The sequence below is a fragment of the Centroberyx affinis genome, unplaced genomic scaffold, assembly GCF_046629955.1.
Source record: "Centroberyx affinis isolate AG114_WGS23_722 - 3 ecotype Tasmania unplaced genomic scaffold, CSIRO-AGI_Caff_v1 ptg000351l_1, whole genome shotgun sequence".
Classification (NCBI taxonomy): Eukaryota; Metazoa; Chordata; class Actinopteri; order Beryciformes; family Berycidae; genus Centroberyx; species Centroberyx affinis.
Genome location: NW_027279023.1, coordinates 128,928 through 156,274, shown reverse-complemented (window position 1 = coordinate 156,274; position 27,347 = coordinate 128,928). Strand labels below are relative to the sequence as shown.

Below are 27,347 nucleotides of genomic sequence, written 5' to 3'. Positions count from 1 at the left end.
CACCCAAACACACATGCCCAAGGCTGAAGCTATCAGGAAACACCTCCTCTCCTTGAAAACCCTGATGAGGCTGTTAGAAGAAGACAGACTGTGATGCTCTGAGAAAGTGAGGAGAAAGGCTCAAAGCGTTACAGTTATGCAAACATTAAAATATTGACTTAACATATTTAAATGAAAGTATTTAACATCCAGTTCATTAATTGTTGAGTTATATGATATTACATAGCCTGTGGGCGCCTTACCTTAATGCAAGTGCACACAAGCACACACACTCTCTCTCACACACACACACACACACACACACAAGCCTGAGGCCAATAATTTTAGGATATATACTGCAGTCTGAGAGATACAACTCAAATCCATCACCTAGACGGTCATCTCACCTGAAGGGAACGACTACCAGCTGCTGAAGGTGAGTTTAAATACTGAGGCGGATTTTATTTCTACTTTACTGCAGCTCTTTCCTCGCTCTTAAAGCTTCTGTCCAGAATGTGTTTGAATGTATTTCCAGGTGTGAGTTTGACGTCGTCAGGTGGTCGTTGTGGTGCGATCTGAATAAACTCCATTATAAAAGTTACTTCACCATGCAGACTGTATTGCTAGTGAAGAATTTGGGGGCACAGCAGGAAAACTGATGCTCCCCTCGACTGATATGGGTTTTTGAGGGCTGATACCGACACCAACGCTTTTCAATTGAACTTGCTTTCTGTATTGTTAATAATAATAATAATAATATTAATAAAAAGTCAAATAATATTAATAATAATGATAATAAGAATGTTTATGCATACTTGTGTGGCATAGTATTGATCAATTCAACAATAAAAATGTAATCAATCAAACTGCATCATATCTGAGGTGTATGACACTGACTGGCAATATGTGATTTATATTAAAAGGACAATATCAGCCTTTCTCTTTTCATATATTCCAGTGTTAATTCAGCCTTACACCACAGATGCACAGAGACAAACTGAGACAAACTCACAGAGATGTTGGGATAAGAAAAAGGGAAAAGAAAAGTAAAAACCTGCCAGCAGAGTATACTCATCTGTTGCTCATAGATTCCTAATCAAACCACATTGTGTTAAATCACGGTGAACCAAATCTGCTCGTCATGTTCGCCTGTCATGATATTAGCTTCTATGGCTTTCAGATATTTTGCTGTACAGACTGGAGAGGATGAGGAGAGGATGAGGATTAAAACCCGGTGGGATTGCTGGTGATTTAGCGTCTGTCTGTATTCTGACTTGTTGTTTTGTTTTTGTAGAGGATGAAGACTCTCACTGTGTTCTTGCTGTTTGCTCTGTTTGCCGGCCTTGAAGCCAGACCAGGTAAACAAAAATGTAGTGTGTATGTTTGTGTGTGTGTGTGTGTGTGTGTGTGTGTGTATGTATAATATGTTTTACAATTGTAATACTTTTACATGATGACATTGTTAACTCTGTTTCATATTGGACAAAAAAAGTAAATATAAAAGTGAAGTAAATAAAAGTAAATAATTGACTAAATTAACTTGTTCATATAAATAAATTGAGTTTTTATCAGCAAGATTCAGCATTTTCACCTTTATTATCTCTCTCAATTCAATTCAAAGTCAAATTTTCTTTATCGACATGAAGTATTCTCAGCATCAAGTTGTATAATTTCATTTCATTTCAATGTTCATTTGAATAAGGACAGATACATAGACCTAGAACATTTAAATGAAAATAGTCTGATGTCTCGCTTAGGCTCATTTATAGCCTAAGCTAATTTGCAATGTTTTCCCTAGATGGGCTTTTGTAAAAACACTGTTAAAAAAACATATATAGAATACAACAGATAGAGAGCACACACACACAAAAGGACATTGTCAACATAAGACAGATAGTACCAAAAAAAAAAAAAAATATAGCCGCATGCGGCAATGACGGGGTCCAAGAATCTGGTGACCTCTAGGGTACATGCGTGTTGTTGGCACCAAATGTTGCACATGTCCTCAGAGTTGATACCTGCACAACTGCACCAACTTTGGTTGAGATAGCACAAGGCGTTCAGGAGTTATGGCTCATTTTGTCACATATGTGCCACGCCCTACAATTGATTGGCCTGTAGCGGCCAAACGATATGGAGTACAGGAAATCTTTTCATGACTTTTAATCAGGGGAGGCCAGAGATCATGCATACCTAATCTGGAGATGATTGCCTCAACGGTCTAGGAGGAGTTTGCAAAAATAGGTTTTTGAGAAAATTCAACATGGCGGAAAATCTGATAAGTCGCCAATGGGCGTGGCCTATCACAATGATGCGGCTTTACCCAAGGAATACAGGAACAAAAGAATTGTGTTTCTATGATGTATAGTTACTGAGTTATGGGCATTTAAAATCTGAAACGTTGCTGTAGCGCCCCCTATGGGTGACATGACAGGACATTCGGGCTGGTATCTCAGAGTAGACATCTACACATGTCTACCAAATTTGGTGCAGGTAGCATAATGCACTCATGAGTTACGGCAGTTTCTGTGAAATAGACCCCGCCCACAACGTTTGATTAAACTTTGGAAGCTAATTAAATCAGAACGGTAGGGAATATCAAACCGATTTCCATAACTTTTAATCATGGGGATCCAGAGGTGATGCACACCAAATTTGGAGATGATTGCCTCAACGGTCTAGGAGGAGTTGGCAAAAATAGGTTTTTGATAAAATTCAAAATGGCGGAAAATCTAGTCAGACGGAAATGGGCGTGGCCTATCTGGATAGATGCATGGGGATCCAGGGAATCCAGGAGAAGTGGAATTTTGATTCTGTGACTCACGGTTCAGGAGTTATGGACCAAAACGTGCAGGGGGCTGTTATAGCGCCACCATCAGGTGGATTGGTGTCATTTTTGTTGCCTGAGTAGTGGGTGACATTTCCAACCTATGTGGAAAGTTTGGGTGCTGTGGGGCTTATGGTTTCTGAGGTGCATATACTTTTAGGGCACGAGAAGAAAAATAATAATAATAAATATAGCCGCATGCGGCAATGACGGGGTCCAAGCATCTGGTGACCTCTAGGGTACATGCGTGTTATAGACACCAAATTTTGCACATGTCCTCAGAGTTGATACCTGCACAAGTGCACCAACTTTGGTTGAGATAGCACAAGGCGTTCATGAGTTATGGCTAATTTTGTCACATATGTGCCACGCCCTACAATTGATTGGCCTGTAGCGGCCAAACGATATGGAGTACATGAAGTCTTTTCATAAGTTTTAATCAGGAGAGGCCAGAGATAATGCATACCAAATTTGGAGATGATTGCCTCAACGGTCTAGGAGGAGTTTGCAAAAATAGGTTTTTGAGAAAATTCAACATGGCGGAAAATCTAATATGGCGGGAATGGGCGGGGCCTATCACAATGATGCGGCTTTACCCAAGGAATACAGGAACAAAAGAATTCTGTTTCTGTGATGTATAGTTACTGAGTTATGGGCATTTAAAATTTAAAACGTTGCTGTAGCGCCCCCTATGGGCGAAATGCCAGCAAATTCGGGCTGGTATCTCAGAGTAGACATCTGCACATGTGTACCAAATTTGGTGCAGGTAGCACAATGCACTCACGAGTTACGGCAATTTTTGTAAAATAGACCCCGCCTACAACCGTTGACTGAACTTTGGAAGCTAATTAAATCAGAACGGTTTGGAATATCAAAAATCTTTTCATGATTTTCAATCATGGCCATCCAGAGGTGATGCACACCAAATTTGGAGATGATTGCCTCAACGGTCTAGGAGGAGTTCGCAAAAATAGGTTTTTGAGAAAATTCAAAATGGCGGAAAATCTAGTTAGACGGAAATGGGCGTGGCCTATCTGGGTAGATGCATGGGGATCCAGGGAATCCAGGATAAGTGGAATTTTGATTCTGTGACTCACGGTTCAGGAGTTATGGACCAAAACGTGCAGGGGGCTGTTATAGCGCCACCATCAGGTGGATTGGTGTCATTTTTGTTGCCTGAGTAGTGGGTGACATTTCCAACCTATGTGGAAAGTTTGGGTGCTGTGGGGCTTATGGTTTCTGAGGTGCAGATACTTTTAGGGCACGAGAAGAAAAATAATAATAAATATAGCCGCATGCGGCAATGACGGGGTCCAAGCATCTGGTGACCTCTAGGGTACATGCGTGTTATAGACACCAAATTTTGCACATGGCCTCAGAGTTGATACCTGCACAAGTGCACCAACTTTGGTTGAGATAGCACAAGGCGTTCATGAGTTATGGCTAATTTTGTCACATATGTGCCACGCCCTATAATTGATTGGCCTGTAGCGGCCAAACGATATGGAGTACAGGAAATGTTTTCATAACTTTTAATCAGGGGAGGCCAGAGATCATGCATACTAAATTTGGAGATGATTGCCTCAACGGTCTAGGAGGAGTTTGCAAAAATAGGTTTTTGGGAAAATTCAAAATGGCGGAAAATCAAATATGGCGGGAATGGGCGGAGCCTATCAAAATGATGCGGCTTTACCCAAGGAATACAGGAACAAAAGAATTGTGTTTCTATGATGTATAGTTACTGAGTTATGGGGATTTAAAATCTGAAACGTTGCTGTAGCGCCCCCTATGGGTGACATGACAGGACATTCGGGCTGGTATCTCAGAGTAGACATCTGCACATGTGTCCCAAATTTGGTGCAGGTAGCATAATGCACTCATGAGTTACGGCAGTTTCTGTGAAATAGACCCCGCCCACAACGTTTTATTAAACTTTGGAAGCTAATTAAATCAGAACGGTAGGGAATATCAAACCGATTTCCATAACTTTTAATCATGGGGATCCAGAGGTGATGCACACCAAATGTGGAGATGATTGCCTCAACGGTCTAGGAGGAGTTGGCAAAAATAGGTTTTTGAGAAAATTCAAAATGGCGGAAAATCTAGTCAGACGGAAATGGGCGTGGCCTATCTGGATAGATGCATGGGGATCCAGGGAATCCAGGAGAAGTGGAATTTTGATTCTGTGACTCACGGTTCAGGAGTTATGGACCAAAACGTGCAGGGGGCTGTTATAGCGCCACCATCAGGTGGATTGGTGTCATTTTTGTTGCCTGAGTAGTGGGTGACATTTCCAACCTATGTGGAAAGTTTGGGTGCTGTGGGGCTTATGGTTTCTGAGGTGCAGACACTTTTAAGGCACAGGAAGAAAAATAATAATAAATATAGCCGCATGCGGCAATGACGGGGTCCAAGCATCTGGTGACCTCTAGGGTACATGCGTGTTGTTGGCACCAAATGTTGCACATGTCCTCAGAGTTGATACCTGCACAACTGCACCAACTTTGGTTGAGATAGCACAAGGCGTTCATGAGTTATGGCTCATTTTGTCACATATGTGCCACGCCCTACAATTGATTGGCCTATAGCGGCCAAACGATATGGAGTACAGGAAATCTTTTCATGACTTTTAATCATGGGCATCCAGAGATCATGCATACCAAATTTGGAGATGATTGCCTCAACTGTCTAGGAGGAGTTCGCAAAAATAGGTTTTTGAGAAAATTCAAAATGGCGGAAAATCAAATATGGCGGGAATGGGCGGGGCCTATCACAATGATGCGGCGTTACCCAAGGAATACAGGAACAAAATAATTTTGTGTCTATGATGTATAGTTACTGAGTTATGGGCATTTCAAATTTAAAACGTTGCTGTAGCGCCCCCTATGGGTGACATGACAGGACATTCGGGCTGGTATCTCAGAGTAGACATCTGCACATGTCTACCAAATTTGGTGCAGGTAGCATAATGCACTCATGAGTTACGGCAGTTTCTGTGAAATAGACCCCGCCCACAACGTTTGATTAAACTTTGGAAGCTAATTAAATCAGAACGGTAGGGAATATCAAAACGATTTCCATAACTTTTAATCATGGGGATCCAGAGGTGATGCACACCAAATTTGGAGATGATTGCCTCAACGGTCTAGGAGGAGTTGGCAAAAATAGGTTTTTGATAAAATTCAAAATGGCGGAAAATCTAGTCAGACGGAAATGGGCGTGGCCTATCTGGATAGATGCATGGGGATCCAGGGAATCCAGGAGAAGTGGAATTTTGATTCTGTGACTCACGGTTCAGGAGTTATGGACCAAAACGTGCAGGGGGCTGTTATAGCGCCACCATCAGGTGGATTGGTGTCATTTTTGTTGCCTGAGTAGTGGGTGACATTTCCAACCTATATGGAAAGTTTGGGTGCTGTGGGGCTTATGGTTTATGAGGTGCAGATACTTTTAGGGCACGAGAAGAAAAATAATAATAATAAATATAGCCGCATGCGGCAATGACGGGGTCCAAGCATCTGGTGACCTCTAGGGTACATGCGTGTCGTAGGCACCAAATGTTGCACATGTCCTCAGAGTTGATACCTGCACAAGTGCACCAACTTTGGTTGAGATAGCACAAGGCGTTCATGAGTTATGGCTCATTTTGTCACCTATGTGCCACGCCCTACAATTGATTGGCCTATAGCGGCCAAACGATATGGAGTACAGGAAATCTTTTCATGACTTTTAATCATGGGCATCCAGAGATCATGCATACCAAATTTGGAGATGATTGCCTCAACTGTCTAGGAGGAGTTAGCAAAAATAGGTTTTTGAGAAAATTCAAAATGGCGGAAAATCAAATATGGCGGGAATGGGCGGGGCCTATCACAATGATGCGGTGTTACCCAAGGAATACAGGAACAAAATAATTTTGTTTCTATGATGTATAGTTACTGAGTTATGGGCATTTATAATCTGAAACGTTGCTGTAGCGCCCCCTATGGGTGACATGACAGGACATTCGGGCTGGTATCTCAGAGTAGACATCTACACATGTCTACCAAATTTGGTGCAGGTAGCATAATGCACTCATGAGTTACGGCAGTTTCTGTGAAATAGACCCCGCCCACAACGTTTGATTAAACTTTGGAAGCTAATTAAATCAGAACGGTAGGGAATATCAAACCGATTTCCATAACTTTTAATCATGGGGATCCAGAGGTGATGCACACCAAATTTGGAGATGATTGCCTCAACGGTCTAGGAGGAGTTGGCAAAAATAGGTTTTTGAGAAAATTCAAAATGGCGGAAAATCTAGTCAGACGGAAATGGGCGTGGCCTATCTGGATAGATGCATGGGGATCCAGGGAATCCAGGAGAAGTGGAATTTTGATTCTGTGACTCACGGTTCAGGAGTTATGGACCAAAACGTGCAGGGGGCTGTTATAGCGCCACCATCAGGTGGATTGGTGTCATTTTTGTTGCCTGAGTAGTGGGTGACATTTCCAACCTATGTGGAAAGTTTGGGTGCTGTGGGGCTTATGGTTTCTGAGGTGCAGATACTTTTAGGGCACGAGAAGAAAAATAATAATAATAATAATAATAATAATAATAATAATAATAATAATAATAATCGGAACAATTACAATAGGGTTCCTCGCACTTATGTGCTTGGACCCCTAATAATAATCGGAACAATTACAATAGGGTTCCTCGCACTTATGTGCTTGGACCCCTAATAATAATAATCGGAACAATTACAATAGGGTTCCTCGCACTTATGTGCTTGGACCCCTAATAATAAATATAGCCGCATGCGGCAATGACGGGGTCCAAGCATCTGGTGACCTCTAGGGTACATGCGTGTTGTTGGCACCAAATTTTGCACATGGCCTCAGAGTTGATACCTGCACGACTGCACCAACTTTGGTTGAGATAGCACAAGGCGTTCATGAGTTATGGCTCATTTTGTCACATATGTGCCACGCCCTACAATTGATTGGCCTATAGCGGCCAAACGATATGGAGTACAGCAAATCTTTTCATGACTTTTAATCATGGGCATCCAGAGATCATGCATACCAAATTTGGAGATGATTGCCTCAACGGTCTAGGAGGAGTTCGCAAAAATAGGTTTTTGAGAAAATTCAACATGGCGGAAAATCTGATAAGTCGCCAATGGGCGTGGCCTATCACAATGATGCGGCTGTAACCAAGGAATACAGGAACAAAAGAATTGTGTTTCTATGATGTATAGTTACTGAGTTATGGGCATTTAAAATCTGAAACGTTGCTGTAGCGCCCCCTATGGGTGACATGACAGGACATTCAGGCTGGTATCTCAGAGTAGACATGTGCACATGTGTACCAAATTTGGTGCAGGTAGCATAATGCACTCATGAGTTACAGCAGTTTCTGTGAAATAGACCCCGCCCACAACGTTTGATTAAACTTTGGAAGCTAATTAAATCAGAACGGTAAGGTATATCAAAACGATTTCCATAACTTTTGATCATGGGGATCCAGAGGTGATGCACACCAAATTTGGAGATGATTGCCTCAACGGTCTAGGAGGAGTTCGCAAAAGTAGGTTTTTGATAAAATTCAAAATGGCGGAAAATCTAGTCAGACGGAAATGGGCGTGACCTATCTGGATAGATGCATGGGGATCCAGGGAATCCAGGAGAAGTGGAATTTTGATTCTGTGACTCACGGTTCAGGAGTTATGGACCAAAACGTGCAGGGGGCTGTTATAGCGCCACCATCAGGTGGATTGGTGTCATTTTTGTTGCCTGAGTAGTGGGTGACATTTCCAACCTATGTGGAAAGTTTGGGTGCTGTGGGGCTTATGGTTTCTGAGGTGCAGATACTTTTAGGGCACGAGAAGAAAAATAATAATAAATATAGCCGCATGCGGCAATGACGGGGTCCAAGCATCTGGTGACCTCTAGGGTACATACGTGTTATAGACACCAAATGTTGCACATGTCCTCAGAGTTGATACCTGCACAAGTGCACCAACTTTGGTTGAGATAGCACAAGGCGTTCATGAGTTATGGCTCATTTTGTCACATATGTGCCACGCCCTACAATTGATTGGCCTATAGCGGCCAAACGATATGGAGTACAGGAAATCTTTTCATGACTTTTAATCATGGGCATCCAGAGATCATGCATACCAAATTTGGAGATGATTGCCTCAACTGTCTAGGAGGAGTTAGCAAAAATAGGTTTTTTAGAAAATTCAAAATGGCGGAAAATCAAATATGGCGGGAATGGGCGGGGCCTATCACAATGATGCGGCGTTACCCAAGGAATACAGGAACAAAAGAATTTTGTGTCTATGATGTATAGTTACTGAGTTATGGGCATTTCAAATTTAAAACGTTGCTGTAGCGCCCCCTATGGGTGACATGACAGGACATTCGGGCTGGTATCTCAGAGTAGACATCTGCACATGTGTACCAAATTTGGTGCAGGTAGCATAATGCACTCATGAGTTACGGCAGTTTCTGTGAAATAGACCCCGCCCACAACGTTTGATTAAACTTTGGAAGCTAATTAAATCAGAACGGTAGGGAATATCAAACCGATTTCCATAACTTTTAATCATGGGGATCCAGAGGTGATGCACACCAAATTTGGAGGTGATTGCCTCAACGGTCTAGGAGGAGTTGGCAAAAATAGGTTTTTGATAAAATTCAAAATGGCGGAAAATCTAGTCAGACGGAAATGGGCGTGGCCTATCTGGGTAGATGCATGGGGATCCAGGGAATCCAGGAGAAGTGGAATTTTGATTCTGTGACTCACGGTTCAGGAGTTATGGACCAAAACGTGCAGGGGGCTGTTATAGCGCCACCATCAGGTGGATTGGTGTCATTTTTGTTGCCTGAGTAGTGGGTGACATTTCCAACCTATGTGGAAAGTTTGGGTGCTGTGGGGCTTATGGTTTATGAGGTGCAGACACTTTTAGGGCACGAGAAGAAAAATAATAATAATAATAATAAATATAGCCGCATGCGGCAATGACGGGGTCCAAGCATCTGGTGACCTCTAGGGTACATGCGTGTTGTTGGCACCAAATGTTGCACATGTCCTCAGAGTTGATACCTGCACAACTGCACCAACTTTGGTTGAGATAGCACAAGGCGTTCATGAGTTATGGCTCATTTTGTCACATATGTGCCACGCCCTACAATTGATTGGCCTGTAGCGGCCAAACGATATGGAGTACAGGAAATCTTTTCATGACTTTTAATCAGGGGAGGCCAGAGATCATGCATAACAAAGTTGGAGATGATTGCCTCAACGGTCTAGGAGGAGTTCGCAAAAATAGGTTTTTGAGAAAATTCAAAATGGCGGAAAATCAAATATGGCGGGAATGGGCGGAGCCTATCAAAATGATGCGGCTTTACCCAAGGAATACAGGAACAAAAGAATTGTGTTTCTATGATGTATAGTTACTGAGTTATGGGCATTTCAAATCTGAAACGTTGCTGTAGCGCCCCCTATGGGTGACATGACAGGACATTCGGGCTGGTATCTCAGAGTAGACATGTGCACATGTCTACCAAATTTGGTGCAGGTAACATAATGCACTCATGAGTTACAGCAGTTTCTGTGAAATAGACCCCGCCCACAACGTTTGATTAAACTTTGGAAGCTAATTAAATCAGAACGGTAAGGTATATCAAAACGATTTCCATAACTTTTGATCATGGGGATCCAGAGGTGATGCACACCAAATTTGGAGATGATTGCCTCAACGGTGTAGGAGGAGTAAGCAAAAGTAGGTTTTTGAGAAAATTCAAAATGGCGGAAAATCTAGTCAGACGGAAATGGGCGTGGCCTATCTGGATAGATGCATGGGGATCCAGGGAATCCAGGAGAAGTGGAATTTTGATTCTGTGACTCACGGTTCAGGAGTTATGGACCAAAACGTGCAGGGGGCTGTTATAGCGCCACCATCAGGTGGATTGGTGTCATTTTGGTTGCCTGAGTAGTGGGTGACATTTCCAACCTATGTGGAAAGTTTGGGTGCTGTGGGGCTTATGGTTTCTGAGGTGCATATACTTTTAGGGCACGAGAAGAAAAATAATAATAAATATAGCCGCATGCGGCAATGACGGGGTCCAAGCATCTGGTGACCTCTAGGGTAAATGCGTGTTATAGACACCAAATTTTGCACTAGGCCCCAGAGTTGATACCTGCACAAGTGCACCAACTTTGGTTAAGATAGCACAAGGCGTTCATGAGTTATGGCTCATTTTGTCACATATGTGCCACGCCCCACAAATGATTGGCCTATAGCGGCCAAACGATATGGAGTACAGGAAATCTTTTCATGACTTTTAATCAGGGGAGGCCAGAGATCATGCATACCAAATCTGGAGATGATTGCCTCAACGGTCTAGGAGGAGTTTGCAAAAATAGGTTTTTGAGAAAATTCAAAATGGCGGAAAATCAAAAATGGCGGGAATAGGCGGAGCCTATCAAAATGATGCGGCTTTACCCAAGGAATACAGGAACAAAAGAATTGTGTTTCTATGATGTATAGTTACTGAGTTATGGGCATTTCAAATCTGAAACGTTGCTGTAGCGCCCCCTATGGGTGACATGACAGGACATTCGGGCTGGTATCTCAGAGTAGACATCTGCACATGTCTACCAAATTTGGTGCAGGTAGCATAATGCACTCATGAGTTACGGCAGTTTCTGTGAAATAGACCCCGCCCACAACGTTTGATTAAACTTTGGAAGCTAATTTAATCAGAACGGTAGGGAATATCAAACCGATTTCCATAACTTTTAATCATGGGGATCCAGAGGTGATGCACACCAAATTTGGAGATGATTGCCTCAACGGTCTAGGAGGAGTTGGCAAAAATAGGTTTTTGAGAAAATTCAAAATGGCGGAAAATCTAGTCAGACGGAAATGGGCGTGGCCTATCTGGATAGATGCATGGGGATCCAGGGAATCCAGGAGAAGTGGAATTTTGATTCTGTGACTCACGGTTCAGGAGTTATGGACCAAAACGTGCAGGGGGCTGTTATAGCGCCACCATCAGGTGGATTGGTGTCATTTTTGTTGCCTGAGTAGTGGGTGACATTTCCAACCTATGTGGAAAGTTTGGGTGCTGTGGGGCTTATGGTTTCTGAGGTGCAGATACTTTTAGGGCACGAGAAGAAAAATAATAATAATTAAAACTGCAAGCAGTGATGAGCGGGCCCTCGCCTCCGTGTGCAAGTCGGGGCGTGTCGCAGCCGCGGGACATGTAGACGTCCTCAGGTTTGGACTCTCGTCCCTCATGTGAAATCCGCTGCAGATCGGACAACGTACGCTCAAGTTCACACAACTTCCTGTCGCCAGTAGGCGGCGCTATGGCTATAACCGAATATCGGCACGTAGAAGCGTTCAGGCCGGGACTCTCATCCGACATGTGAAGTTTGGGCCAGATTTGACCACGTAGAGTCGCGTTACAACCCACTTCCTGTTTGGTGTCGCCAGTAGGTGGCGCAATGCCTATGACTCCCAATCGGCCTGTAGATGTCCTCAGGCCTGGACTCTGGACCAGCATGTGAAATCCGGTGCTGATCGGACGACGTAAACTCAAGTTAACGCAGCTTCCTGTTTCACGGCGAAACATCGAAATTCGCCGCGCCGCCATGGCAACGCCGTGCGACGAATGCTCCCGATCTTCACCACTGAGTGTCATCAAGGTCCTACGGCTTTTCTGACCACATTTGAGGTGGATCTGGCCAACCCGCTGGGAGTAGTACACCACAGTATAAAACATGTCATTTCCTGTCGCCAGTAGGTGGCGCTATGACTATGACCGAATATCGACACGTAGATGTGTTCAGGCCGGGACTCTAATGCAGCGTGTGAAGTTTGGTCCAGATTTGACCATGTACAGGCCAGTTCCAAGCCACTTCCTGTTTCGTGGCGAAACGTGGAAATTCGCCGCCTCACCACGCCCACGCCGTGTGACGAAAACTCAAGCTTTTGATAACTTTTCATCGTCCAACTCTTTTATACATGCTGACCGAGTTTGACGCGGATCCGATCATTCGCCTAGGACGAGTTCGTTAAAGTACGACCCCTGCAAACGGCCAAAAACGCCCCAAAATGTGGCACTCAATTCAAAATGGCGGACTTCCTGTCGGGTTTAGGCGCATGGTACCTACGGACTTTTTTTTAAGTCTGGACACGATACACGTGCCTACCAAGTTTCGTACGTCTAGGACAAACGTACGGCCGTGAGTATTTTTTTTAAATTTGTAGGGGGCGCTATCGAGCCATTTTGCCACACCCATGCGCGAGACCCATAAAATATCAAATTTTTCGCCACTTCTGACGCGTGTGCAAAGTTTCGCAACTTTTCGAGCACGTTTAGGCCCTCAAAAGTGCGATTTTCATTAGCGAAGAAGAAAAAGAATAATAATAATAATTCCTTCAATTTCAATAGGGCTTCGCACGAGATCGTGCTCGGGCCCTAATAATAATAATAATAATCGGAACAATTACAATAGGGTTCCTCGCACTTATGTGCTTGGACCCCTAAATATAGCCGCATGCGGCAATGACGGGGTCCAAGCATCTGGTGACCTCTAGGGTACATGCGTGTTATAGACACCAAAGTTTGCACATGGCCTCAGAGTTGATACCTGCACAAGTGCACCAACTTTGGTTGAGATAGCACAAGGCGTTCATGAGTTATGGCTGATTTTGTCACATATGTGCCACGCCCTATAATTGATTGGCCTGTAGCGGCCAAACTATATGGAGTACAGGAAATCTTTTCATAATTTTGAATCAGGAGAGGCCAGAGATAATGCATACCAAATCTGGAGATGATTGCCTCAACGGTCTAGGAGGAGTTCACAAAAATAGGTTTTTGAGAAAATTCAAAATGGCGGAAAATCAAAAATGGCGGGAATAGGCGGAGCCTATCAAAATGATGCGGCTTTACCCAAGGAATACAGGAACAAAATAATTTTGTTTCTATGATGTACAGTTACTGAGTTATGGGCATTTAAAATCGGAAACGTTGCTGTAGCGCCCCCTATGGGTGACATGACAGGACATTCGGGCTGGTATCTCAGAGTAGACATCTGCACATGTCTACCAAATTTGGTGCAGGTAGCATAATGCACTCATGAGTTACGGCAGTTTCTGTGAAATAGACCCCGCCCACAACCTTTGATTAAACTTTGGAAGCTAATTAAATCAGAACGGTAGGGAATATCAAACCGATTTCCATAACTTTTAATCATGGGGATCCAGAGGTGATGCACACCAAATTTGGAGATGATTGCCTCAACGGTCTAGGAGGAGTTGGCAAAAATAGGTTTTTGATAAAATTCAAAATGGCGGAAAATCTAGTCAGACGGAAATGGGCGTGGCCTATCTGGATAGATGCATGGGGATCCAGGGAATCCAGGAGAAGTGGAATTTTGATTCTGTGACTCACGGTTCAGGAGTTATGGACCAAAACGTGCAGGGGGCTGTTATAGCGCCACCATCAGGTGGATTGGTGTCATTTTTGTTGCCTGAGTAGTGGGTGACATTTCCAACCTATGTGGAAAGTTTGGGTGCTGTGGGGCTTATGGTTTCTGAGGTGCATATACTTTTAGGGCACGAGAAGAAAAATAATAATAATAATAAATATAGCCGCATGCGGCAATGACGGGGTCCAAGCATCTGGTGACCTCTAGGGTACATGCGTGTTATAGACACCAAATTTTGCACATGGCCTCAGAGTTGATACCTGCACAAGTGCAACAACTTTGGTTGAGATAGCACAAGGCGTTCATGAGTTATGGCTAATTTTGTCACATATGTGCCACACCCTATAATTAATTGGCCTGTAGCGGCCAAACGATATGGAGTACAGGAAATCTTTTCATAATTTTCAATCAGGAGAGGCCAGAGATAACACATACCAAATTTGGAGATGATTGCCTCAACGGTCTAGGAGGAGTTTGCAAAAATAGGTTTTTCAGAAAAATCAACATGGCGGAAAATCTAATATGGCGGGACTGGGCGGGGCCTATCACAATGATGCGGCTTTACCCAAAGAATACAGGAAAAAAAGAATTTTGTTTCTATGATGTATAGTCACTGAGTTATGGGCATTTAAAATCTGAAACGTTGCTGTAGCGCCCCCTATGGGTGACATGACAGGACATTCGGGCTGGTATCTCAGAGTAGACATCTGCACATGTCTACCAAATTTGGTGCAGGTAGCATAATGCACTCATGAGTTACGGCAGTTTCTGTGAAATAGACCCCGCCCACAACGTTTGATTAAACTTTGGAAGCTAATTAAATCAGAACGGTAGGGAATATCAAAACGATTTCCATAACTTTCAATCATGGGGATCCAGAGGTGATGCACACCAAATTTGGAGATGATTGCCTCAACGGTCTAGGAGGAGTTGGCAAAAATAGGTATTTGATAAAATTCAAAATGGCGGAAAATCTAGTCAGACGGAAATGGGCGTGGCCTATCTGGATAGATGCATGGGGATCCAGGGAATCCAGGAGAAGTGGAATTTTGATTCTGTGACTCACGGTTCAGGAGTTATGGACCAAAACGTGCAGGGGGCTGTTATAGCGCCACCATCAGGTGGATTGGTGTCATTTTTGTTGCCTGAGTAGTGGGTGACATTTCCAACCTATGTGGAAAGTTTGGGTGCTGTGGGGCTTATGGTTTCTGAGGTGCAGACACTTTTAAGGCACGAGAAGAAAAAGAAAAATAATAATAATAATAATAATAATCGGAACAATTACAATAGGGTTCCTCGCACTACGTGCTTGGACCCCTAAATATAGCCGCATGCGGCAATGACGGGGTCCAAGAATCTGGTGACCTCTAGGGTAAATGCGTGTTATAGACACCAAATGTTGCACATGTCCTCAGAGTTGATACCTGCACAAGTGCACCAACTTTGGTTAAGATAGCACAAGGCGTTCATGAGTTATGGCTCATTTTGTCACCTATGTGCCACGCCCTACAATTGATTGGCCTATAGCGGCCAAACGATATGGAGTACAGGAAATCTTTTCATGACTTTTAATCATGGGCATCCAGAGATCAGGCATACCAAATTTGGAGATGATTGCCTCAACTGTCTAGGAGGAGTTAGCAAAAATAGGTTTTTGAGAAAATTCAACATGGCGGAAAATCTAATATGGCGGGAATGGGCGGAGCACATCACAATGATGCGGCTTTACACAAGGAATACAGGAACAAAAGAATTGTGTTTCTATGATGTATAGTTACTGAGTTATGGGCATTTAAAATCTGAAACGTTGCTGTAGCGCCCCCTATGGGTGAAATGACAGCAAATTTGGGCTTTCATCTCAGAGTAGACATCTGCACATGTCTACCAAATTTGGTGCAGGTAGCACAATGCACTCATGAGTTACGGCAGTTTCTGTGAAATAGACCCCGCCCACAACGTTTGATTAAACTTTGGAAGCGAATTAAATCAGAACGGTAGGGAATATCAAACCGATTTCCATAACTTTTAATCATGGGGATCCAGAGGTGATGCACACCAAATTTGGAGATGATTGCCTCAACGGTCTAGGAGGAGTTGGCAAAAATAGGTTTTTGATAAAATTCAAAATGGCGGAAAATCTAGTCAGACGGAAATGGGCGTGGCCTACCTGGATAGATGCATGGGGATCCAGGGAATCCAGGAGAAGTGGAATTTTGATTCTGTGACTCACGGTTCAGGAGTTATGGACCAAAACGTGCAGGGGGCTGTTATAGCGCCACCATCAGGTGGATTGGTGTCATTTTTGTTGCCTGAGTAGTGGGTGACATTTCCAACCTATGTGGAAAGTTTGGGTGCTGTGGGGCTTATGGTTTCTGAGGTGCAGACACTTTTAAGGCACAGGAAGAAAAATAATAATAATAAATATAGCCGCATGCGGCAATGACGGGGTCCAAGCATCTGGTGACCTCTAGGGTAAATGCGTGTTATAGACACCAAATTTTGCACATGGCCTCGGAGTTGATACCTGCACAACTGCACCAGCTTTGGTTGAGATAGCACAAGGCGTTCATGAGTTATGGCTCATTTTGTCACATATGTGCCACGCCCCACAAATGATTGGCCTGTAGCGGCCAAACGATATGGAGTACAGGAAATCTTTTCATAATTTTCAATCAGGAGAGGCCAGAGATCATGCATACCAAATTTGGAGATGATTGCCTCAACGGTCTAGGAGGAGTTCGCAAAAATAGGTTTTTCAGAAAAATCAAAATGGCGGAAAATCTAATATGGCGGGACTGGGCGGGGCCTATCACAATGATGCGGCTTTACCCAAGGAATACAGGAACAAAAGAATTTTGTGTCTATGATGTATAGTTACTGAGTTATGGGCATTTAAAATCTGAAACGTTGCTGTAGCGCCCCCTATGGGTGACATGACAGGACATTCGGGCTGGTATCTCAGAGTAGACATCTGCACATGTCTACCAAATTTGGTGCAGGTAGCACAATGCACTCATGAGTTACGGCAGTTTCTGTGAAATAGACCCCGCCCACAACGTTTGATTAAACTTTGGAAGCTAATTAAATCAGAACGGTAGGGAATATCAAACCGATTTCCATAACTTTAAATCAAGGGGATCCAGAGGTGATGCACACCAAATTTGGAGATGATTGCCTCAACGGTCTAGGAGGAGTTGGCAAAAATAGGTTTTTGATAAAATTCAAAATGGCGGAAAATCTAGTCAGACGGAAATGGGCGTGGCCTATCTGGATAGATGCATGGGGATCCAGGGAATCCAGGAGAAGTGGAATTTTGATTCTGTGACTCATGGTTCAGGAGTTATGGACCAAAACGTGCAGGGGGCTGTTATAGCGCCACCATCAGGTGGATTGGTGTCATTTTTGTTGCCTGAGTAGTGGGTGACATTTCCAACCTATGTGGAAAGTTTGGGTGCTGTGGGGCTTATGGTTTCTGAGGTGCAGATACTTTTAGGGCACGAGAAGAAAAATAATAATAAATATAGCCGCATGCGGCAATGACGGGGTCCAAGCATCTGGTGACCTCTAGGGTACATGCGTGTCGTTGGCACCAAATGTTGCACATGTCCTCAGAGTTGATACCTGCACAAGTGCACCAACTTTGGTTGAGATAGCACAAGGCGTTCATGAGTTATGGCTCATTTTGTCACATATGTGCCACGCCCTACAATTGATTGGCCTATAGCGGCCAAACGATATGGAGTACAGGAAATCTTTTCATGACTTTTAATCATGGGCATCCAGAGATCATGCATACCAAATTTGGAGATGATTGCCTCAACTGTCTAGGAGGAGTTAGCAAAAATAGGTTTTTGAGAAAATTCAAAATGGCGGAAAATCAAATATGGCGGGAATGGGCGGGGCCTATCACAATGATGCGGTGTTACCCAAGGAATACAGGAACAAAATAATTTTGTTTCTATGATGTATAGTTACTGAGTTATGGGCATTTATAATCTGAAACGTTGCTGTAGCGCCCCCTATGGGTGACATGACAGGACATTCGGGCTGGTATCTCAGAGTAGACATCTGCACATGTCTACCAAATTTGGTGCAGGTAGCATAATGCACTCATGAGTTACGGCAGTTTCTGTGAAATAGACCCCGCCCACAACGTTTGATTAAACTTTGGAAGCTAATTAAATCAGAACGGTAGGGAATATCAAACCGATTTCCATAACTTTTAATCATGGGGATCCAGAGGTGATGCACACCAAATTTGGAGATGATTGCCTCAACGGTCTAGGAGGAGTTGGCAAAAATAGGTTTTTGAGAAAATTCAAAATGGCGGAAAATCTAGTCAGACGGAAATGGGCGTGGCCTATCTGGATAGATGCATGGGGATCCAGGGAATCCAGGAGAAGTGGAATTTTGATTCTGTGACTCACGGTTCAGGAGTTATGGACCAAAACGTGCAGGGGGCTGTTATAGCGCCACCTTCAGGTGGATTGGTGTCATTTTTGTTGCCTGAGTAGTGGGTGACATTTCCAACCTATGTGGAAAGTTTGGGTGCTGTGGGGCTTATGGTTTCTGAGGTGCATATACTTTTAGGGCACGAGAAGAAAAATAATAATAAATATAGCCGCATGCGGCAATGACGGGGTCCAAGCATCTGGTGACCTCTAGGGTACATGCGTGTTATAGACACCAAATTTTGCACATGGCCTCAGAGTTGATACCTGCACAAGTGCAACAACTTTGGTTGAGATAGCACAAGGCGTTCATGAGTTATGGCTAATTTTGTCACATATGTGCCACACCCTATAATTAATTGGCCTGTAGCGGCCAAACGATATGGAGTACAGGAAATCTTTTCATAATTTTCAATCAGGAGAGGCCAGAGATAACACATACCAAATTTGGAGATGATTGCCTCAACGGTCTAGGAGGAGTTTGCAAAAATAGGTTTTTCAGAAAAATCAACATGGCGGAAAATCTAATATGGCGGGACTGGGCGGGGCCTATCACAATGATGCGGCTTTACCCAAAGAATACAGGAAAAAAAGAATTTTGTTTCTATGATGTATAGTCACTGAGTTATGGGCATTTAAAATCTGAAACGTTGCTGTAGCGCCCCCTATGGGTGACATGACAGGACATTCGGGCTGGTATCTCAGAGTAGACATCTGCACATGTCTACCAAATTTGGTGCAGGTAGCATAATGCACTCATGAGTTACGGCAGTTTCTGTGAAATAGACCCCGCCCACAACGTTTGATTAAACTTTGGAAGCTAATTAAATCAGAACGGTAGGGAATATCAAAACGATTTCCATAACTTTCAATCATGGGGATCCAGAGGTGATGCACACCAAATTTGGAGATGATTGCCTCAACGGTCTAGGAGGAGTTGGCAAAAATAGGTATTTGATAAAATTCAAAATGGCGGAAAATCTAGTCAGACGGAAATGGGCGTGGCCTATCTGGATAGATGCATGGGGATCCAGGGAATCCAGGAGAAGTGGAATTTTGATTCTGTGACTCACGGTTCAGGAGTTATGGACCAAAACGTGCAGGGGGCTGTTATAGCGCCACCATCAGGTGGATTGGTGTCATTTTTGTTGCCTGAGTAGTGGGTGACATTTCCAACCTATGTGGAAAGTTTGGGTGCTGTGGGGCTTATGGTTTCTGAGGTGCAGACACTTTTAAGGCACGAGAAGAAAAAGAAAAATAATAATAATAATAATAATAATCGGAACAATTACAATAGGGTTCCTCGCACTACGTGCTTGGACCCCTAATAATAATAATAATAATAATAATAATAATCGGAACAATTACAATAGGGTTCCTCACACTACGTGCTTGGACCCCTAATAATAATAATAATAATCGGAACAATTACAATAGGGTTCCTCGCACTTATGTGCTTGGACCCCTAATAATAATAATAATCGGAACAATTACAATAGGGTTCCTCGCACTTATGTGCTTGGACCCCTAATAATAATAATCGGAACAATTACAATAGGGTTCCTCGCACTTATGTGCTTGGACCCCTAATAATAATAATAATAATAATAATAATCGGAACAATTACAATAGGGTTCCTCGCACTACGTGCTTGGACCCCTAATTACAATAGGGTTCCTCGCACTTATGTGCTTGGACCCCTAATAATAATAATAATAATAATAATCGCAACAATTACAATAGGGTTCCTCGCACTACGTGCTTGGACCCCTAAAAAAGAAACTTTTCTAGCTTTCTTCTTCAGTACATGTACTGCCATTTGAAGCCTCCTGGTTCTGATATTGTCAGTCCAAGATAAGTAAAGCTCTGGGTGTTTCACAGTTGTTCAGATAATATTTTCTGAACGTTTGAGTCTATTTTGAAAGATCATTATGTTTGTCAATGCCCAATTTTACAATATTTCTCCAATATATTAAGACTTTGTCAGAGACCCTCCTTGGTTTTCGAGATTAGCACCAAATCATCTGCAGAGAGAAAATGTTTCACCTCTGTGTGAAGAGGTGTAAGTCATGGAGTTGTGGACACTTCAAGCCTCTTCAGACTGTTGATGGTAGTCATGGTTACCAGAAATGTGATGTGTATGTGTGTGGTTGTGCATATGTAATATAGTTTACTAGTTAAATTGTAATTTATGTAATATAGTAGAGGTGAAGAAGTTCCTAAATTGTTTTTATTCTGACAGGTTCCCCAGCTGAGGATGCTGATGATGGTAAGTCTCAGAGTATGGCGTGTGTGTGTGCGTGTGTGTGTGTATGTGTATGTGTGTGTGCGTGTGTGTGTGTATGTGTGTGTGTGTGTGTGTGTGTGTGTGTGTGTGTGTGTGTGTGTGTGTGTGTGTGTGTGTATGTGTGTGTGTGTGTGTGTGTGTGTGTGTGTGTATGTATATTAATTAACGTTTTCATATAAATAAATGACATTTTTATCAGCAAGATTCAGATGTTCTAAAATGTAAATGATGGTTGTTTAATGTCAGTGTGAAGGGGAACAGGCCGTCTGTCTGTTTCCATGGACTCCCAGCAGGAGTTTTGTGAACTCCAGTTGCGTTTGTTCAGTCAAACACTTGAACCAATGTTTACAAGCCAAGTCTAAAGTCGCTCCCCAAATCTCACTTCCATAAAGAAGGATTGACTTGCAAACAGTTTTAGACTGTGGCGTGACATGGCGTCGCGTGTCGTGTCGTTTAATGGTGTTTGTTTCGTTCTGACCTGGTAAATCTGCATCTGCATTGGTAAGCAGACAGTTATTGGAAAAGTGGTAAAAGTCTGGCTCGTATTGGAAACTGTAGACTTTAAAATGTGAACAATAAACAGCACTATGATTATAATGGATCAAGCAGTGGAGTGGACATGTCATTTACACGCGTCGAAACATCCTCACCATCAGCAACCAGGTGCCCTTGACTGATAGGCAAAAAGGGGTCACTACAGACTTCATAATGGAACTGAATCATTTAACCAGATTCTAATTGAAACATCCCTAATGGTCTGATGCTCTCTCTCTCTCTCTCTCTGTTTATCTCTCTCTGTCTGTCCCGTCTCACACCACCAACCGGGGCTACAGAGTTAAAGCAACAGAGGGTTAAGAAGTTCGAAGAATTTGTCAGCAAGCTGCTGCCCGGAGTCAAACAAGCTGTAGCTGAAATGATTCAGAAACACTGCAACAAAGAAGATGCTGCAGCTGAAGGTCTGTATCGATCCTTGTTCATGATAACACTGTTAAATCTGCCTCATACTGGACTAACATTCAGTCAGGTCACTCTAGTCACAAGATAAAACCATTCAGAGCAACAAATGGTAATCCAGTTGTGTTTGGCGTTCATGGCTCTGCACCAAGCTGCTCCCTGCTGCCCCCGCAGGCTGCTGAAGGTTTAGCAGGGGCGCCATGCAAATCTCCCACCTGTTTTTTAAATTCCGCAACTTTTTCATATACAAAAGTCAGTTTTGCTACTTTCTGTGCTACGGTCGAGGTGCCCTTGAGCAAAGCATTTAATTGTCAACACACACACACACACACACACTCTATGGAAGCCCGTTTCCGCCACCTGTTAAAAAAGAATCAGGCGCATTTTATTTTTTTTTCACCATCAAGTGATATTTTTTTCTCAATAGTATGACTGTGTATCTCATAATTATGAGATACTAAGTCATAATTATGAGATACTATCTCATAATTATGACATAGCATTTCATAATTATGAGACTCAAGGCCACTTTATTAGGAGCACCTGCTTGTTAACACAAATAGCCTGCTCATCCAAACAGTGAATCATGTGGCTGCAAATCAATATATAAAGCATGCAGACATGGTGAAGTTGTTTGACCAAACATTAGAATGGGCAAGATGTGTGATCTAAGCGTGTTTGATTGATTGATACGATTGTTGGTGCCAGACGTGGTAGTTCAGCATCTCAGGATTTTCATGAACTACAGTCTCTAGAGTTTACAGAGAATGGTGTAATAAACAAAAACATCCAGTGAGCAGCAGTTCCAAAAACACCTTTTTAATGAAAGAGGTCAGAGGTCAGAGGAGAATGGACAGACTGGTTCAAGCTAACAGAAAGGCCACAAATGCTCCAATAACTTTACAACAGTGCAGAAGGGCATCTGAACACACAAGTTGTTGGCCCTTATGATAAATGGGCTACAGCAACAGATGACTAGCCGCTACTAGGTGTACCTAATAAAGTGGCTGGTGTAGTTCAGAAATATGAGATTTATTATGATTTATTATGAGATAGTATCTCATAATTATGAGATACAAAGTCATACTATTGAGAAAAAAATCTCACTTGATGATGAAAAAAAAAAAAGGCAGGTGGCGGAAACAGGCTTCCATACACACACACACACACACACACACACACGCACACACACACATACACACACACACACCAAGGCTGTAAACTGTACGCTCTTTGTCAGCTTGTGCGATGTGTATTAGGAGTGAGGAAATTATTTCTGTTTTCCTAGGTGTCTAACTCAGTCCCATGTGTTCTGGGATTTGAAGGTAAGTCTCAGTGCATGATAAGTCTGTGTGTGTGTGTGTGTGTGTGTGTGTGTGTATGTGTTTATGTGAGTGTGCACAGACCTGGATTAAGTTGTATTAGTTAATAATTCTTAATGTTTGTTTTAACCGTCTTGGAGTACCAGATGGGTGGGGTTTACCACATCACAACACTTCAGATAGTGTGAAGTAAGCTGTCAATCACCAAAGTGTGTACTGAATGGACTTTCAATTACTTTGCTGTGAAGAACCTTCTGGTAGTCATTGTGTTGTAAAAAAACACAAATATATTCATTATTGGGCTTTTACTTTGCAAGTTATTGAAGTTGGGAAAATGAATATCAGAATACAGAATATCCAAAATCCAATATCAGGCTAACTTTACTCCAATCGCATACAACTCACAGCTAAATGCAGCAAGTTTCACCCCTTCTCTGGGGTTGTCGAAAGGCATTCTGGGAAATTTCACAGATTTCAGAGATCTAACAGTGTAATGTGAGGATGGACTTCACTTTTCCTTTAGATGGACAGTTTTGCAGTGTGTGAACTTTCTCCCCAGGACTGGACGGCTGCATTGTAACTTCAGTGGAGAACGGCTGAAAACAATACAGACCAGCGTCCCTCTCAACATGGCGCATCTCACTCAGCCTTCGTCATCATCATCCCTACCTTAACCCATCACCATCATCATCCCCCCACCCACCTCCACCCCCTATACCCCCTCTCCCATTTCTCCTCCAACTCTCAACTTCTTGTCAGTTTGCTTGGTGATCACAAGGCTTTGTGTTTGAAATAAATGCATTATAAAAGACAGACATGTGTCCATGTCTTTCTGAGTGTAACCACTAAGCTCACAGTGGAACATTCTGCACTACAACATAATGAATCAAGTCTGGTTTCCACTACAGGGCCAACCAGGGCTAACGTATTAGCCTATCCCAATCCAATTCCAATCCAAATTTATTTATAAAGCACATTTAAAGACAACAACAGTTGACCAAAGTGCTATACAATCAAAATAGCAAACACCATAAAACAACACAATAAATACAAAGACCAGTTTAAAAGACAAAAGGACAATAAAATAATAAAAGCAATAAGACCATAAGAAAAAGAAAGGCAACTCTCATACTGAGTTAAAAGCCAAGGAATAAAAATGTGTTTAGAGACGGGATTTAAAAACAGGCAGTGTAGGGGCCAGCCGAACATGCAGAGGCAACTCGTTTACATTAGCCTAGTTTACACACAAACAGAGCTAGCCAAGGCTTGCTTTTTATAATAGTTTCAATTTAAAGGCACATTTTTTTTGGCTTGTGTCAGGCTCATCAAACACAAAACAGAGACAGAAATCCAAAACAAATACTTTTAAAGAAAACACAAAGTTTCACTACAGAGTGAAACTGCTGGCCAGGCTCAACATCACTTCTGTGATTTATTTTTTTAACAGTTTATCAGATATAATTTCAGATGGAGCAGACATGATCTGTTATGTTCAGAAACTTGAGTATTTATATCAGCCCATATTAAAAAGCCAGTATCAGTATGGAGAGGTATGGGAGAAAAAGTCCAGAATGTTTTCTTCATAGATCTCATTGTACTCACCACTTATGTCTAAAATAACTAAGTTAGTAGAAGTAAAAATAGGAGTAAATACAAAAATGTACTCAAGTCGCAGTAAAAGTGCAAACTTTGAAGAGAACCAAAATAGCGTTGCTCAAATCATACTCAAGTAAAATGATTAGCGTAGATGTAGATTAGTCATGCTGCACCTTTGAGAGTCCTGATGAACCTGGGTCAGGATTCATAGTTGGTCCTGCGATGGCCCCCAAATTATTATGGAGACATGGCTGATGTTCTTTGGCTGGAATATTATAATTTTATATGAAGCTACTGGGTATGTCATGTTGTCATAACCCCATAATACCCAAGTCCCTCCAATGAATAACAACCTGAATCCAGTACTGTAAGGTGACAGGCTAGCAGTACATATTATACATTAATTTTGGATCCTGAGAAGAACTCTTTGAGCATGGGAACGACTTTTAGGAGTATTGCAATCTATAAACTATTTGCAGTAATACGATTTATAATGCCTTAATATTGTTTTGTAATGTAAATCCATAAAACCTGGGGATACCCTACATTTTTCTGGTAAGGTGCATAAGATAATATAGGTGGAACAGAATACACAATACAAATGGTTAGGTTTAAAATCCTTTAATAAGATACAATATGTTGATATTGTACACAGATAACTTCCACACATGGCAAGACATGCGCTTTGTCCTCATATCTGCTACATGTTCAAAACCTTTCCAAAACAGTATCTAAACCTGACTTAGTCACCTTCTCAACACATTCTCTTCTCACGTTTTATTGTACGTATTTTGTTCATCCATTACTACACCAACAGATGTGTTAACATTCATCTTATTGAAATTATAAATAAGTTTTAGAGAGACTGTCCCTAACCACAGGCAACAGTCAACGTGTCCATCCCTGCCTACCTGCCCAGGTACTGATAAGAGACTAATTGCTCATTACATTGTGGGTGTGCTGCTGATTTAGCACTCTGAAATGAACATTATCAATCAACCAACAACACTTTGTGACAATATAAAAAAGCAACAAGCTGAATGAACATAGTGTATACCAATTCAAAAGGGGAATAGAAACTGCTGTTTGTTTTTTGTGACTACTGTGTCATAGTTGTATGTCAGTAGGAGGGACAACTGCATGGGGCCAAATATAGTTATAGTATAGACCTGCTGATTATTAGACTACAACTTTGCTCTTTTCTTTTTTGTGAATTTCTTCATCTCAGTGTGACTACCTGGCTTTATAAAATATGAAGACAAACTGCAAATAGTAGAGCATTCACTCTCCAATTATTTCCTAATGGGTTGTATGTGACCAATGTTCATGCTTCAAGCTTTTAGATATTTGGATTCTGAAGAAAATACTGTCTCTGAATTGACTGAACTGAGTGTGGAATTGAACCCCGTCCTCTGAGTGGGCCATGTTTCCTACTTGACCTTGTGTCCGTTCTGAGGCGGGTACGGTGGCAGGAGGGACTTCCATGACTCGCCCCAACCTGAGAGCGATTTGACAGGCATCTGATTCTTCAGGCTCCCTGGCCGCACGAAGAACCTCCAAGATTCTGCCCACTCTTCAAAGAACTTGTCTTTGCTCTCTTCCTCCATCTTGGGATTCTTTACCAAGGCAGAACCTCTCTTCGGACGTGGCTGGGTTTTACCTAATAGGTGGCATCCAGCCCACGTCCTGTCTGATCTCTTCTCTTTCTCAATGTTGGAGTACATATACTTCCTCGCTTTGGTGTTCATTGTCATTATCACCCAAGGATCTTCAGATACCATGGACTTCACTTTGGCTTTGAGCTGAGTGCCGGCCCCCTGCAGGAATCTGTATGAGTTTCCCCAAAGCCTGAATGCTGCGGGGTCTTTGTTGAAGTTGGTGTAGAGGTGGCTTCTTATGTACTTGCCTCTTGACCACATCACCATATAGTGGCTTGGGTTGGTAGAGGATTCCACCCAGTGTTGTTCCATGTGGGGCATGGGGTTGGCGAGCCTAAAAGACCTTCCCCATTTAGGTCCATGCTCATTGCCGGTGGTTTGTTGTTGCTGGGAAAAGCTTTGCAAGCTCTTCCCAAGCATCCCTGAAGATCCCTGATGACTCAGACTCAGGAGAGACCCAGCTCTCCATGATGAGCTCCATTGTTTCTCAGGGTACCTCTCCCTGAAGAACTGGTTGTCGAAGGACCGGCTCATCTTGGCTTTGGCTCTCTGCAAAGGAAGCTTCTCTCTCCGGGATTGAATCTCCATTGACTTGTCCATCCAGTTGTGTCTCGGCATCTGCTCGCCCCAGCGCTCGGCGTGGAAGGCGGACCACCTCCAGGCTTCCATCCACTGGGTGAGGGAGGGTCTGTCATGGTGGAATTGAGTCTCTGAGACCCTCCAGGCCTCCTGCCAGTCAGCTGTTGACCTCACCATCCTCCTCTGTGTCTGCTGTGA

At 42.8% G+C, this 27,347-nt stretch overlaps 1 long non-coding RNA gene across 1 annotated transcript; it reads left to right on the top strand.

Annotated features, from left to right (window-relative positions):
• Positions 1-368: 368 nt before the first annotated feature.
• LOC139641166 (uncharacterized) lies at positions 369-24,091 on the top strand. The gene is made up of 6 exons (XR_011694971.1): positions 369-415; positions 1,274-1,337; positions 20,996-21,022; positions 21,874-21,996; positions 23,283-23,319; positions 23,876-24,091. It is a non-coding gene; the product is annotated as an uncharacterized lncRNA (long non-coding RNA).
• Positions 24,092-27,347: the final 3,256 nt, after the last annotated feature.